Genomic DNA, 17,285 nt, shown 5'->3' on the forward strand with positions numbered 1-17,285 from the left:
ACATGTGGCAGGACATAGTGAGCACCGTGTCCTGGAGACAGTCCCACAGAAGCAGAGCTTCCAGTAGCTATCCCCAAGGCAGGGTTCATACTTAGTCACCCCATGACCCACAGGTTTATCTAGTTGCTTTTTTGGATAAGATGCTTCCTCACACGTTTGTGTGTGTGTGTGTGTGTGTGTGTGTGTGTCTACATAATGATACAATCTCAGTATGGAAAAAAGACAATGCCTGTTTCAGATTATTTGGCTCTATTCAGTAAGAATAAAATTTTTAAAGTTAAAGCTTAGGCAAGAATTGTAGCAATAACAAATCAAACATTCCATCACTGGTGAAGGTAACTTCTTTCTCCCAGGGCCAAGATGCTCTGAGACCTCTTTTTTTTTTAACTTTTTTTTAACTGCACTATGTAGCATGCAGGCAGAATCTTAGTTCCCTGACCAGGGATCAAACCAGTGCCTCCTGCAGCGGAAATACAGAATCTTTCTTAACTGTTGGGCTACCAGGGAAATCCCTGAGATATATTTCTTTTACTCAACTCAGCAATCAATGATAGTCCTTACGAGACAGGATGTGAGACCAACTGGGGACCCAGGTGTCCAAGAAAATAAATTGTCCCTGAATCAGCTTTCTATCAGTTAAGCCACCTACATGCCCACCTTACCGCAAAAGAAAGGACCTTTTTGTTTTTGTTTCCGAAAGGTCAATTTTTTAAGTTACTTAAAAGTCTCTAACATCATCAAGAAGTTCAAAATATTATACTTACACAGAACTGGTTAGAAAAATGAGGTAATATATGTAAACGTCCTTAGTAACCCACAAGCTGCCAGCGAATATAAGATGCTGTTGTTAAATGCCTTTATTGTTACGCTCACCCCAACTCCCAATCTTGGTGAGCCGCTGTTTCGTCCTCGCACCTCTGCGCAGCCTGCCGCGCCCTACACGCGACCCTCTGCGAGTTCCCGCCTCTTTTTTCTCAAGCCCCTCCTTCCCTTCAAATCTTCGGGCCCCGGCGACACCCGGGACGCATGCGCACTAGGGAAGGTAGGCGGAGTCTTGAGGCAGAGGGAGGAGGAGCTGGAGAACCTAAAAAGGGGAGGGGAGCGGAGTAGAGGGGGCGGAGGCCGCGCGGGGTGGGGCCCGGCGGGTACGCGCTCGCTGCGTCGACGTGCTGACGCCATGACGCCCCGGCCGGTGTGTTTCGGTGTGTGTGTGTGTGTGTGAGTGTGCGCGCTCCGAGTGTGTGTGTATTTGTGTATCGGCGGTCCCGCAGGTCCCGGATGTTGCGGACAGTATGAAGCGAGTGCAGGGGGACGGGGACCAGCAGCTGTCGCCGCCGCTCTCAGGTGAGTGGGGGGAGGAGAGTCGAGGGAAAGGGTTGTCCTGTCTGATTGGGGGGGGGGTGTCTCCCTTAAGAGGTGACTGACCCCCCACTCTCCCCCCCACCACCCCGCGCCGCACATAGTCTCTTTTCTGCCCCATTTCCCACATCCCGGATTATGGCCCGCGAATGCCAGCAGTCGTGCCTTCTCCTAATCCCAAGCATTCAGGAGACACAAACGCGCCCCCTGCCTTCGGCCCCCCCGCCCCCCCATAATTTTCCCAGTCCCATCCCCCTTGCCAAATAGTGAGCTGTCGCCTGCGGCGAGATGGGCGACTGCGCATGCTCGAGTGTGAACGAGCTAGGGGTGCTTGGTCGCTGCCCTCGGGGCGCATGCGCATCGCTGTGTTGCAGGGACCTGCGGGATAAAAAGCCACTTGACCGCGCGCCCGCCTTCTTCCCAGGCAGTGGGCTAGACTTGGTGCCAGATAGTGGGCCTGTTGCTTCTCTCCAAAAGGGAGCATTTAAATTATTTGAGGGAATTTATGACAAAGCACCGTTCGCGTCTTGTGTTGTCATAGGGACTCCCAGGCTACAAACGCCTCCGAGAGCCAGCATTCCCCACGCTGACCCTTCTTTGGAAACTGTCATTGGAACTTATAGTTCTAGTATTACTTTTCTTTTCTCGGATTCTTCCATCGTCATGTTGTATCGCTAGTGCAAACCTCCTCTAAATTTAGGAGTAGGTGGCAATTGTTCTGGCAAGGGATTTTGCTGGCCTTTCTAAGGAGGACTAGGGCCATAATAAAGAAAGTAAGGGGGGATTCCTTTTAGTAAAATTATTTATTATTCTCACAGAACCAGATAAAGTAAAGAGCAAAGAGTATCAGGCTTAGAGTAGTAACTGTAAATCAAGACATCTGTGTTCTCTGATCTCTAGCCCTCCTCGGTGTGACCTATTTGCCTCTTTTTTGGTAAAACATCTTCTTTAGTGCTTTCGTTTTTAGCTGTACATTATTGATGTTTTGAATAGCACATGAAAAAAGCAATCTGAAACTACTGGTGAACAATAACTTAGCCAGTGGAAGTTTTAAGTAGAAGAATGGTGTTTCTTTCACATTTGCAAATAACAAAGAGCAATTTTAAAAATGAACTTTAAGGTGCGGTAATATCTCAGTGATCTAGAACCTGTGTTTTCAGTTGGCAGATTATACATGGTCCCTTAATTTGCTCCTGTGTTGCCACTCTTGAATACTTGCTGCCATCAGAACAGGGTGAAGAGATGATAAACTCTTACAAACAAAAGGTTAAGTTTTGCTGAATAGCATTGAAATGAATAGTTAAATTGTTGGGGGGGTGCTGGTGGTGCACATTTTCTGTGTTCTTTTAGTTGTCTATGCCAACCTTGCTTCCTGTCTGGATAACTTAGGAATGGGACATATTATTAGGAAGCCTTATTTTCTCTTTTCTTTCCTTTGTGTTCTTTCTTTGATACTCATCTCTCAAGGCTTTTTTGGGGAGAACGGGCTGTCATTCTTAACTCTAGGGCCTTATGTTCTTGGGCTTTAAAGTATATATATATATTTTTTACTTCCTCATTTTACTCTGGCCTTTGCATGGTTCAGCTGTCTTTTATGCTGTTTTCTGTTGTCATGGTTACAGCTGGAGCTAAGCAATGACACAGGAAGCACAAGAATTTGGGGGGCATATATCTTCTTGCATCCTTTGAAAGAGCTGGAATTCATCTTTTTTCTTGTGTGAAGGCTGAGAAGTTTAAGTTATTGTGACCACCTCATGCTTAGGCTGAGGGTGGTTGATGTCCATTTGATACTTTGGGACTTATCCTTTTAGAGCTCTTCATGGTGGTTAGTTTAGTGCTTGGAGATGTTTAATGTTGCCTGTGTCCAGACTTCTGCCAGGTAGTTTGGTAAAATCTTTTAAATTTCTTTAATTTTTAAAAATTTTTGGCCATGCATGCAGCATGCGGGATCTTAGTTCCCTGAGCAGGGATTGAACCCCGGGCCACCTGCAGTGGAAGCACAGCCGTTAACCGCTGGACCACCAGGGAAGTCCCCTAGTCTGGTAAAATTTGGAAGTAAAATGGAGGTAATAAATGTCCATTTTTCTTCTCAGTAGACTTCTGTCATATAGGGTGCTTTGTTTTTATCTGGTTGAATTTACTGAAGTCTCATAAAAAAGTTGTATAGTGTGAAGACATGAAATGCTTTTAGGTTAAGATAAGTATTAATTAAATAATTCAGATTGGTGCAGTGTGTTCAGTCACTCAGTTCTGTCTAACTCTTTGCCGCCCCATAAACTGTAGCTCCTCTGTCCATGGAATTTTCCAGGTAAGAATACTGGAGCATGTTGCAGTTTTCTACTCCAGGGGATCTTCCTGACCCGGGGATTGAACCAGCATCTGTTATGTCTTCTGCGTTGGTAGATGAATTCTTTACCACTAGCGCCACCTGGGAAGCCCTAAATTGGTGTAGAGCCTTGTTTAAAAAAATTTTTAAATTGGTAACACATGTACACACATATGATATAAAAATTGGAAACTACATAGAGTGTGTCTTCCTTTCCCCTTCTGTCCTTCTTTCATCCTTCTAGATACCTCGCTCAAAGGAAATTGTTATCTGTACCTTGTTTACATTTCCATAGATAAGGCTTTTACATGCATATACAACTCTATATTCTTTGGTGTTTTTGTTTTTATTTCTTGTTTATACAAACGGTAAGATTCTATACCTACTATTCTGCACTTTGCTTTTGTCACTTAGTATGTCTTGGCTGTCATTTCATACAGTACGTAGAGTACCTCTTCCTTTTTGAAAGCTGGCAGATATTCCACGGTATAGATGTGCCATTATCCAGCCAGCTTATTGGATAGTTAGGTTGTTTCCAGTGCTACAATTAATTCCTCCTATGTACTTTTTATGTACATCGGTGTCTGTTGGATTAATTCCTGGTGGAAAGCTATATGGATTTTTAATGTTGTTAAATATTGCTAAATTGCTTTTCATAAAAGTTGTATTAATTTATATTCCTGCCAGCAGTGTGAGTCTGGCTCTTTCCTCACCAACACTGTACTATGTGATTTTTTAAATCTTCCTGCAGGAGACTTCCCTGCAGTCCAATGTGGAAAATCCATGCTTCCAATACAGTGGGCATGGGTTTGATCCCTGGTCAGGGAAGTAAGATCCTGCATGCCCCACAATTCAGCCAAAAAAACAAAACAATTACAAAAACAATAAAACTTTGTGTGCTCTTTTGTGTAAGATTTTAAAGTTCATTATGTAACTTGTTAAGCTTCATTATCTCTAGGAGTTGTGGATAAATACTGTTTATCAGACAGTATTTTGCATAATACTGTTTTGCAGACCAGGGGTGGTGGTGAAAGATATTGTTGGATTGAAGAATAATCTCATGAAAATAAAGTCATATGCCTGGATAACATGGCTTCTTAAAAGCAATGCTAGGAAGACATGTGGAACCTATATTCTAATTTCTCCCTATCACTCTTGCTGATGTTTCTCTATGGGAAATTCTGTAAGCCCATAAGTGATGTTTGATGATCTCCCGTTGAGAGCTGTGACTCAAGATTCTTGATACAAGTGAACTGCTACTCTGTTGAGAAGTTAAAAGACTAGCCCAGTTATTTAAGATGCTTTTCTGAGTGCCTGCACGGAATATTGCTACTAGTACTCTTAATGATAGTTGCAGAATGTGTGCTTCACTATGAATTGTGAGAAAATAGAGGAGAATTCATTTGGGAGGCCTTCCTGGAGGAAAGGAAGTGCATTTTGAGCTGTCTAGGTACAAAGTTGTAAACATACCGAAAAATTGAAAGAATAGTACGGTTGTCATCTTTATACCAATTACTCCCTAGATTCCAACAGTTTTTCATGTTTTACTGTATTTGTTTTATCTATATATGTGCACTCGTGCGTACTCAGTCACTTTGGTTGTGTCCGACTCTCTGTGGCCCTGTGGACTGTGGCCCACCAGACTTCTCTGTCCATGGGATTCTCCAGGCAAGAATAATGGAGTGGGTTGCTTTGCCCTCCTTCAGGGGATCTTCCCAACTCAGGGAACAAACCCAGGTCTCCTGCATTGCTGGCAGATTCTTTATTGCTGAGCCACTGGGGAAGCCACTTTATATGTGCATATGTGTTTATATATAATATATAAATCTTTACATTGTAGACGTCATGACATGTTAATACTTCAAATACTTTAGTACATCTTTTTAAAATAGACATTGTTTTAGTTCATTGATCTTACAATACATTGTCACAGTGGAGGCAATTAACAATACTTTCCCAGTACCATCTAATATCTAGTTCATGTTCAGGTTTTCCCAGTTGTCTCCAACACAACCCTTGTTAGCTATTGGTATTTTTTCTCCAAAAATGTTTTCCTTAGTCTCTTTTTAAATCTAGAACACTTTATTTAGGAGCGAGGCAGTATTGCCTTTTTGAAGAGACCAGGCCATTTGTCTTGTATAATATATCACTTCTGGAGTTTTCTGAGAAACTGGAGTTTCCTTTCAGTTTCATTTAATTTGTTCCTTTATCCCTATATTTCCTTACAAACTGTCAGTGAGGTCTTGGTTAGATTCAGTTAAACATTTTTGGTAATAATACTTCATAGGTCATGCTCTGTACCTCATGTCACATCACAATAAGAGAAACATCATGTCATAATATCTGACTGTTAATGGTGATGGATTTGTTTGTTCAAGATGATAAATACCAGATCTCTCCATTGTAAAGACTTTGTAATTAGCAGGTAATCTGTAGAGTAGTAACACTTTGACACAATACTCTTAAGCTTCTTCAGCAACCTTTATCACCTATTTTATCACCTATTAAACCTAAACGATCTTTGCCTGAATCAACTATTTCTTTGGTTATTACAAAATGATAATTTTCTAATTCTGGCATTCCTTTTACATTGATTAGCCTTCCATCATCTGTAAAGATATCTCTCATCAGTTAGGAATAGATTATAATTTCTTCCCAAAAGTTCAGGTAAATTCTTAATTTACTCAGAATCCTTTAGCAGTTTTCTGAGTAAGAAGTTGGTGTACCTCTAATGATAGCAAATGAATTTTTTTTTTTTTTTTGCTCTGTTTTGGTATCTTTATAAACTCATGGATTTTAATTTACTCTGTGTTTTACCAGTAATTACAGACTTTTTTTTTTGATGCTCAAAATGTCCCATATTTGACCTTTGGGAGCCTTTTACACTTGGTGTATGAGCTTCTAGTAGAGGAAGTCCCTGGATCACTGTATCTTTCTTGTCTCAGATGTCCCCTCACCTCACCTCTGTATGCTTATATATCTATATTACACTTCCTTCCGTTTTAATAAACTGTGTTGTTCATCTCCATATGGAGCTTCTGGCCCCAAATTCTAACAGCCAAAGGTGCCTTTTAACACAGTGCACCTAGTGTTTGATTCATTTCTGTGTCACTGGCATTGTTGGATTCTGAATCTTAGACCTCACAGATTTCTTATCTTGAATAGTCTTTGTGAAAAATAGCTAGTATCTCTCAAGAGAGCATTGCTTCCCAACCCCACATCATTAATATGAGGTTAGCTATAGAAGAGACTGGACTTCCGTGGTGGCTCAGACAGTAAAAGAATCCACCTGCAATTCGGGAGACCTAGGTTCAATCCCTGGGTTAGGAAGATCCCCAGGAGGAGAGCATGGCTACCCACTCCCAGTATTCTTGCCTGGAGAATTCCCATGGACAGAGGTGCCTGGCGGGCTACAGTCCATTGGGTCGCAAAGAGTCAGACATGACTGAGTGACTAAGCACAGCACAGCATGGAAGAGACTGGGGAATTTCTTTTCTCATTAGTAAGCTTGCTTTTTTTCTGAGATGAAGGGTATACAAGATGAAATTTATAAACTGATAGTTTGTATATAATATTTTCAAGATGTGGGGTTTTGAGCATTATGTACTTTTGTGTGTACACGTGTAAGTGTGTTTGTCTTTCCGCCCTTTTCCTTATTTACAAGTGTTTCTCCAACACAGTTGGAGTGTTATGTAAGATTATGCTCTTATAACATATATTTTTCATTATCACTAGATTTCATCATGAAAAAGTGACAAATTATTCATAATTAAGGAAAATTTTCAGATAGGCCATGAGCTCTAATATCTAGCTGTCTTAACATAGGGTCTGGAACAGGACTAAATCCTGTGGATTTCTATTGTGTGCTGTGGACTCAGAAATGTTGATGCATCTTCAGTGTTTCCTGAAAACCCATCACACTAATAAAAGTTAATACAAGGGAAAGATACAATGGAGCTATATTCTAAACCTGTTTTAGGGTCTAAACTAATTGCTCAGCAGTCAGTTCAGTGGCTCGGTTGTGTCCGACTCTTTTCGACCCCAGGGACTGCAGAACACCAGGCCTCCCTGTCCATCACCAACTCCCGGAGTTTGCTCACACTCAAGTCCATTGAGTCGGTGATGCCATCCAACCATGTCATCTTCTCTCATCCCCTTCTCCTCCTGCCTTCAATCTTTCCCAGCATCAAGGTCTTTTCCAATGAGTCGGTTCTTCACATCAGGTGGCCAAAGCATTGGAGTTTCAGCTTCAGCATCAGTCCTTCCAATGAATATTCAGGACTGATTTCCTTTAGGATGGACTAGTTGGATCTCTTTGCAGTCCAAGGGACTCTCAAGAGTCTTCTCCAACACCACAGTTCAAAAGCATCAATTCTTCATTACTCAGCTTTCTTTATAGTCCAACTCACATCCATACTTGACTACTGGAAAAGCTATAGCTTTGACTAGACGGACCTTTGTTGGCAAAGTAACATCTCTGATTTTTAATACGCAGTCTAGGTTGGTCATAACTTTTCTTTCAGGGAGCAAGCATCTTTTAATTTCATGGCTGCAGTCACCATCTGTGGTGATTTTGGACCCCAAGAAAATAAAGCCTGTCACTGTTTGCCCTGTTTCCCCATCTATTTGCCATGAAGTGATGGGACCAGATGCCTTGATCTTAGTTTTCTGAATGTTGAGCTTTAAGCCAGCTTTTTCACTCTCTTCTTTCACTTTCATCAAGAGGCCCTTTAGTTCTTCTTTGCTTTTTGCCATAAGGGTCGTGTCATCTGCATATCTGAGGTTATTGATATTTCTGCAGGCAATCTTGATTCCAGCTTGTGCTTCATCCACCCCAGCGCTTCTCATGATGTACTCTGCATATAAGTTAAATAAGCAGGGTGACAATATACAGCCTTGACGTAGTCCTTTCCCTATTTGAAACCAGTCTGTTGTTCTGTGGCCAGTTCTAACTGTTGCTTCCTGACCTGCATACAGATTTCTCAAGAGGCAGGTCAGGTGGTCTGGTATTCCCATCTCTTGAAGAATTTTCCACAGTTTATTGTGATCCACACAGTCAAAGACTTTGGCATAGTCAATAAAGCAGAAGTAGATATTTTTCTGGAACTCTCTTGCTTTTTCGATGATCCAGAGGATGTTGGCAATTCAATATCTGGTTCCTCTGCCTTTTCTAAATCCAGCTTGAACATCTGGAAATTCATGGTTCATGTATTCTTGAAGCCTGGCTTGGAGAACTTTGAGCATTACTTTACTAGCATGTCAAATGAGTGCAGTTGTGCGGTAGTTTGAGCATTCTTTGGCATTGCCTTTCTTTGGGATTGGAATGAAACTGACCTTTTCCAGTCCTGTGGCCACTGCTGAGTTTTCCAAATTTGCTGGCATACTAAGTGCAGCACTTTTACAGCATCATCTTTCAGGATTTGAAATAGCTCAACTGGAATTCCATCACCTCCACTAGCTTTGTTCGTAGTGATGCTTCCTAAGACCCACTTGACTTTGCATTCCAGAATGTCTGGCTCTAGGTTGGTGATCACACCGTCACGATTATCTGGGTCTTGAAGATCTTCTTTGTATAGTTCTTCTATGTATTCTTGCCACCTCTTCTTAATTTCTGCTTCTGTTAGGTCCATACCATTTCTGTCCTTTATTGTTCCCATCTTTGCATGAAATGTTCCTGCCTTAGCAGAAAATGATTTATAAGACTCTGAACCTTTTAGTGATATTTTGAGTAACTTACTGATTTCAGGTTACTCAAAGCCTGACAATAACAGTATTCTGATATTTATCTGAAATTCAGTTTTCTTTTTGCCATCTTGTCATATTTACTTTCAGATTTTATAAGCTTATTCTCAACCTGGTTTCATAACAGTACTGGCTCCATATTAAATTTTGGTTGTGTATTCAGGGAAGCACACCTGTTTCTTGTGTTTGTTTTCAGTTATGGTGAATCATTCCAGTAGCTTCCTTTACTTTTGTTTTTGACAAGCTTCTGTTATAGTTTTAAAAAGATTTTGAAGCTTAGCCTCTTTAGGAAACACTCGGGCCTTCATTATTGCAACTATGGTCATGTTTTAGTAGAATTGGCAGGAGTTGTACAGTTGCTGTGTGTGGCAGAGTTGGTCATGCAGCTTTGGGAATGCTGGATGCAGACCTCAAAATGGGAATTATATATTTGGACAGTAACCCTTACTTGACTGTGAAGACCTTTATTCTTTTTTTTTTTTTTTTAACAATTAAAAATTTTTTTTTTTTACTGTGCCGTGCGGTATATGGGATCTTAGTTTCCCAACCAGGGATCAGACCTGCACCCCTTATAGTGGAATCATGAAGTCTTAACCAGTGGACCACGAGGGCAGTTCTCAAAGACCTTTATTCTTTAGTGTTGCTTTCTAAGAAGCTGTTGGCATAAATCTTCAGACTGAGTCACCAGCTATATCAAAGAAGAGCTTGCAGTAGTTCTCTGAAGGCCTCTAATTCCTCCTAGCAATCTGTTTATTTGTAAGGAAAAAGAGATATATGTGCAATCATTCACCTTGATTTGAGATTTACATAGTCCTTTTATTGGTATTTAAAACAGGTACTACTTGCTGTTTCTATGATTTTGACTACTTTAGATACTTCATATGAGTGGAATCATGTAGTACTTGTCCTTTTATATCTGGCTTATTTCACCTAACATGATATCCATGAGGTTCATCCATGCTGTAGCATGTGTCAGAATTTCCTTCCTTTCAGAGACTGCATAATACTCCCTTGTTTGTATATAATTACATTTTGTTTATCCATTCATCCACCAATGGATACTTGGGTTGCTGCCACCTTTTGCTCTTATGAATAATGCTGCTCTGAACATAGGTGGACAAATATCTGAGACTCTGGTTTCAATTCTTTTGGGTTTATACCCAGAAGTGGAATTGCTGAATCATATGTTGATTCTATTTTTATGTTTTTTGAGGAACCTCCACACAGTTTAATGTGAGTCTTTGGCAATACTTGTTATCCCTATACTTTTTTAAAAAAAAAAAAAATAGTAACCATCCTAATGGGTATGTTTTAATGTGTTTTTTAGCTTTATCTTTTTTTGAAACTAAGTTTAAACTTTAAAGATTTTTTTTTCTTTTATGCTGTATGTTTTTTGTGAGGTAGTAGTTACATCCTGTGTTTTCTTCTACAAGTTTTAAAGTCACACTTTTCACATTTAGGTTTTTAATCCACCTAGAATTTATTTTGATGTTTGGTGTTACATAGAGATCTAATTTTTTTCATTAGGATAACCCAAAATAGGGTTAATTTTCTTTCCATAAGGATCACCTGGTAAACCACTATCATGTGTTGAATAGTCATGTTTGCCCACTGCAACTTTATGATAACATTTCAGTTCAGTTTAGTTCAGTCATGTCTGACTCTTTGCGACTTTGTGGACTGTAGCATGCCAGGCTTTCCTATCCATCACCATCACTCCTGGAGCTTGCTCATACTCATGTCCATTGAGTCCGTGGTGGCATCCAACCGTCTCATCCTCTGTCATCCTCTTCTCCTGCCTTCAGTATTTCCCAGCATCTGGGTCTTTTCCAGTGAGTCAGTTTTTCACATCAGGTGGCCAAAGTATTGGAGTTTCAGCTTGAGCATCAGTCCTTCCAATGAATATTCAGGACTGATTTCCTTTAGGATGGACTGGCTGGATCTTCTTGCAGTCCAAGGGACTCTCAAGAGCCTTCTTCAACATCATAGTTCAAAAGGATCAATTATTTGGTGCTCAGCTTTCTTTATAGTCCAACTCTCACATCTATACATGACTACTGGAAAAACCATAGCTTTGACTAGACGGACCTTTGTTGGCAAAGTAACATCTCTGCTTTTTAATATGCTGTCTAGGTTGGTCATAGCTTTTCTTCCAAGGAGCAAGTGTCTTTTAATTTCTTGGCTGCAGTCACCATCTGCATTGATTTTGGAGCCCAAGAAAATAAAGTCTGTCACTGTTTCCATTGTTTCCCTGTCTATTTACCATGAAGTGATAGAATCTGATACCATGATCTTAGTAATGCCACGAAGTGATGGGACTGGATGCCATGATACCACTTAACGTGTTTCCAAATATATGAGGGTTTGTGTTTGTGTTCTCTATATTCTGTACCATTGGCCTGTTTGCATATTTTGTGCTGATACTACACTGTCTTCATTGTCATAGCTTTATGATAGTTGTTCTGCCTTGTAGGGCAGGTCTCATGACCTTGTTCTTTTTCTGTTCATCAACCTCTGTGAAAAACCCTGTCAGATTGGTGTGGTTTAATGACACCATAGGCTGTCTAAATTATATTGACATGATATATAAGGGTCTTTTCCAAGAGAAAGGAAATTATCAAACCTCTCTTATGTAACAGCTGGTTATTAAGTTTGTCTGTTATTCTGAATGAACCAATAATTTCCATTCAGTTTTTAATTTTGTTGGAGTGATATTTACTTTTATATAGGAATATTGTCTTCAAATGGAGGAGAACCTTGTTATAATTTGTTGTCTCATATAAGGACCCAAATTAAACTGTTTTTGTAATGACATTGAGGTTCTGTGGTATTAAGATTTTCTTGATCATAAGGAAAATAAGCCTACTTAAAATTGCTCATATAAAAAATAAAATAAAATAGCTCATATAAAAGTTATTTATCAAAAGGAAATAGCTGTTATAGAATCCAAGGAAAAGCTGACCAGGGCTTCAGAAAGGGCTGGCACTGAAACAGTTCAGATATTTTAGCAGTTAATAGAGTCTAGTGTTCCACCACATACAGACCTTAGTATCCATGAAGCTTAATTCAGATTCCTGAGCAACATTTGATTTCGTCAGTCTAAGGCTTGACTTCGCCTGGACAGATATCTGCCCCAGGTTCCGCTCTGGTTGTGGATTCAAAAAGCAGTTTTGAGGGTGGCTGGAATCAGAGGCAAGTTCTCTTAAGCAGTGGTTCTCAAAACTTTTTGGTCTTAGGACTCTTTACACTCTTAAAAATTGAGTTTTGAGTTTTTCTTTGTGTAGTTTATATCTATTCATAGTTACTAAATTAGAAATTAAAACATAAAGCATTTAAAAATAATCAATTACTTTAAATATCATATTAACACAAATAATATATTTTTTGAAAAAAAGACTAAAAAATTAGAAGTGGTATTTTTAGATTTTTGCAAATCTCTTAAATATCCAGCTTAATAGAAGACAGCTAGACTATCATATCTGCTTCTATATTCAACCTGATGTGATAGATTGTTTTGATTGAAATATATGAAGAAAATGTGTCCTTAAAGTACTTGTAGTTGGGAAAGGGAGCAGCATTTTCAGACAGCTGTGCATATTCTCTGATACTACACCAAAACTTGATAATCAGAAGTTTCTTCATAAGTTACATTGCAGTGTGGAATCTGAAATCATGTTGTATATTAAAATTCATTGGTCTTTCTTGTACTTTAAATAGATCTTTAACTGATACTTGGTTTTATGATACCGTGCACTGGTTGTTTGGAAATGTTGGTTCATTGAGTTAAACATCTTCCAAATGACACGTTTTATAATATTATACCAAAAAAACCACATTAACTAATATCATTCTCCTTCCTATCAGAAAAAAATTTTAAGTATTGGGAAGCTATGCAGCTACAATATTTCCAAGATTTTAATTTTTGATTAAAAGCTTTGATTTTGCCATTAGTTACAAATACTGTCAGTTGTCTTCCTTGAAGTGACAGAATCACTTCATTTTCAAGAAAACGTCTGCTAAATATTCATGTCTGAATAACCACAGTTTGCCCGTTGTTCCAAGTAAAAGTAGTATTCCATGAAAAAAGCACTTAGTTTAGCTCACAAATCAAGAGTACAAGAGGTTTTTCTGGAGACTGCCAATGTACTGGAGTATCCTATAGAAGTGCTATTTACATACTTCCCATTTCATCATGCAGAATATTTAAAAGACCCATACAAGGGCTCAGATTTGATAAAATTAATACTGCTTCCTCAGGAATAATTTCAGTGAAATTGACTTTTTAAAAAGAATACTAGTCCATAATGGTAAGAGACACGCATGACTGTAGTACAGTTTGACGCCATTACCTTTCTTTATACTAATGCATCGATTTTGTATACCTGTGCAAATGCCAAGACAATGAAAAAGGCAAAATTTTCTTAATACTGTGAAAATAGTTTAAACAAACTCACTGAAAGAGACTTTCAAGGATTTATGAACTACACTTTGGGAACCACAGTGGGTAAGGTAACAAAGATCTATTATTTGAGGTACAACAAGTGTTTCATGGTAGAATTTTACTGGATTGCTAGTGCTGTTACTCAACAATATTTAATGTGATGGAGAAATGAAGGGATACTTCAGTTCAGTTCAGTCGCTCAGTCCTGTCCGACTCTTTGTGACCCCATGGACTGCAGCACGCCAGGCCTCCCTGTCCATCACCAACTCCCGGAGTTTGCTCACACTCATGTTCATTGAGTTGGTGATGCCATCCAACCATCTCATCCTCTGTTGTCCCCTTCTCCTGTCTTCAATCTTTCCCAGCATCAGGGTTTTTTCAAACGAGTCAGCTCTTTGCATCAACTGGCCAAAGGATTGGAGTTTCAGCTTCAACATCAGTCCTTCCAATGAACATCCAGGACTGATTTCCTTTAGGATGGACTGGTTGGATCTCCTTGCAGTCCAGGGGACTCTCAAGAGTCTTCTCCAACACCACAGTTCAAAGATCAATTCTTCTGTGCTCAGCTTTCTTTACATTCCAACTCTCACATCCATACATGACCACTGGAAAAACCATAGCCTTGACTAGACGGACCTTTGTTGGCAAAGTAATGGGATACTTAAAAGATTATAAAAAGTTTCAGATTTTTTATTGAACAGAAATACTTTCCTAGTAATTATTGTTTTCAAACAGCAGAATTTAAGGCATTCAGATTTTCAGCTAGTCCTTCAAACGTCATAATCGTAGGGTAACCCATTTTAATATGGCTTACAGAGTTTCCCTTGTGGCTCAGCTGGTGAAGAATCTGCCTGCAATTAGGGAGACCTGGGTTCTATCCCTGGGTTGGGAAGATCCCCTGGAGAAGGGAAAGGCTACCCACTCCGGTATTCTGGCCTGGGGAATTCCATGGACTGTATAGTCCCTGGGGTCGCAAAGAGTCAGACACAACTGAGTGACTTTCACTTTCAGTTTTTCACTTTATGGACTTTAGTCACATAGTAGCATGTGTAGCTTAACACTTTTTTTCAAGCAGTTGAATACATAAAATATCTGAGCTGCCAAATCTGGTGCTGTGTGACAACCTAGAGGGGTAGGGTGGGGTGGGAGGGAAGTTTAAGAGGGAGGGGGCATCCGTATACTCTGTGGCTGATTCGTGTTGATATGTGACAGAAACCAGCACGATATTGTAAAGTAATTACGCTCCAGTGAAAAATAAATAAATTTAAATAAAAATTAAAAAAAATCTGAGCTGCAAAAATTGCTTTTGGGACGATCTTGCCTTTTCAGAAAAGGCATAGGAGGGAAGGTTAAGGCTAGGAATCTGCTATTGCAGCTTTAAATCTTTTGGTCATTTAAGAATCTTGTGAAAGAAAACACCCCTCCCCCCAAATTTAAATATATTTTATGACAGAGACAGGACTGGTGGTGTTAGCTGACTTCAGCAGACACCTATTGAGTGACTGTAAACAAAAGGTTTGGTAAAAGGTATGTTCTGAAATGAGTGGGGAATTAAGCCAGTATTATATATTGGGTTGTGGTATTATATAAAGTACTGTATAAAGTCGTTCAAGTTTTTCTGTAAGATGTTATGGAAAAACCTGAATGACCTTTTTGGTCAACCCAGTATTTTGGTGTTTAGAAGAGAAAGAGGGCTTCCCTGGCTGTTCAGTAGTTCAGACTTAGTGCTTCCACTACAGGGGCACGGGTTTGATCCATGGCCAGGAAATTATGGTCCCCCAGGCTGCGTGGTGCAGCCAAAAAAAACCAAAAGGAAGACACCATTCAATTGGGAAAGTTAGGGTGGAAAGACTGTCTTTGTAAAGGTTGCATTTGAACTGCGCTTTGAAGGGTAGGTATTTTGAAGGCTGGAATTTCAATAGGCAGAAATAAAAAGTCAGTTCAGGCAGAAGGAATGTCAAGAGCAAAAATGTGGAGGTGGGGAGATGCGTTGTTAGTATAGGGTGTGTACTGGAAATAATGAGCACTGTAGTGTAGCTGAAGGAAAAGACACATGGGAAACTAGGAGATAAGGAAGGAAAGGAAATTGGCTCAGAATCTGGGAGGTCTACCAGGACCAGGCAGTTAGGGTTTAATGTGGTAAGTGATAGAGAGACTTTGACATTTTTTGAAAAAATAATATGATCAGAGTGTGCTTTCAGAAAATTTATTTGGCCTCAATCATTTGTTAGTTCATTCATCAAAAAAATTTTAAATAGTTGCTCTGTGCCACTTAGTCATGAGGAATGCTGTATATAATGGTGAACCAAACAGAAAACCCATATTTGAGAATTTCCACTCTAGGAAAGGAACTTCAACAAATAAAATATAATTACAAATTACCGTAAATGTTGTTATGAAGGAAGGGAATAAATTACTACGTCGGGGGGGGGGGCAAATGGTGAAATTAAGTTTAATTTAGGAATCTGGGAAGGCCTTGCTGAGGAGTTAAATTTTTAATGGAGTACTTGCCTTGTGCCAGATGATGTTCTAGGTGCTGGGGATATAGTGAAGGAACAAAACAGATGAAAATCTCTGCTCTCATGAAGTGCATATTCAGGTAGTAAACAAGATAAATAAAATATATGGTTATGTTAGAAGGTGGTTAAGTCCCACGGAGAGAAATAAAGCTGGAGAAAGAGATACTGAGTGTTTGGCTGGAGTTGGGTATTGCAAGTTTAGATAGAATGGCCAAGGAATGTCTCATTAAATCACTACAAAGGTAATATTTGAGTAATATCTGTAAAAGTAGAAAGTGGAAGAGTAAACCAGAAGCTCCAGGCAGAGGGAGTAGCAAGGGCAAAAGCCAGGAGGAATATATGTGCCTGGCATTTGCAAGAAATGAGCAAGGAGGCCAGGGTGGCTGGAGTTAGGTAAACAAGGGAGAAAGTGGTAGAAATAAGCTTGGAGAGGTTAGTAGGAGTCTGGGACCTGTAGAGCAGTGGGTGAGTCCTTAACTGCATGTTAGAATCACCTGGGGAGCTTTTGAAGTTCCTGAAGCCCAGCTGCACCTTATAACACCTAAATAAGAATCTTTGAAGGTAGAACTCAGTGGCAGAGGTGATGGAGAGACGTTTTTGAGAAGTAGGTCAGAGAATCTATCAAATTTTAGAGTGAATGTGGGGGTTTGGGAGAAGAAAATGTCAAGGATGATTTCCAGGTTTCTGTCTCAAGTCCATGGGTGGGTAGAGGTACCACTTACAGAGATGGAAGCAGGAGATAGGAGTGGGAGGAGCAGGTGAGGGTTTGGAAGGAAGATCAGAAGTCAGGATCTTCAATTTTAGACCTGTTAAAATCTGAGATGTGAATGAGGCTGAGTATAAAATATTAAGGAGGCAGGAATGTGAGTGGAGCTTGAAGTAAAGTCAGGATTTCAGT

General features: G+C 39.8%; 1 protein-coding gene across 2 annotated transcripts in view; it reads left to right on the forward strand.

Moving 5' to 3' along the window:
- The first annotated feature begins 1,163 nt into the window (after positions 1 to 1,163).
- LOC122694885 (speckle type BTB/POZ protein) overlaps positions 1,164 to 17,285 on the forward strand; it is an 83,311-nt gene continuing 67,189 nt past the window's right edge. Inside the window, exon 1 of one of the 2 annotated variants that reach the window (XM_043904241.1) lies at positions 1,164 to 1,344. The gene's annotated coding sequence lies outside the window, so the exon portion shown is untranslated. The remainder of the gene's footprint in view (positions 1,345 to 17,285) is intronic. The other variant, XM_043904240.1, reaches the window with a different exon arrangement.

Source organism: Cervus elaphus, chromosome 5 (assembly GCF_910594005.1).
Source record: "Cervus elaphus chromosome 5, mCerEla1.1, whole genome shotgun sequence".
NCBI lineage: Eukaryota > Metazoa > Chordata > Mammalia > Artiodactyla > Cervidae > Cervus > Cervus elaphus.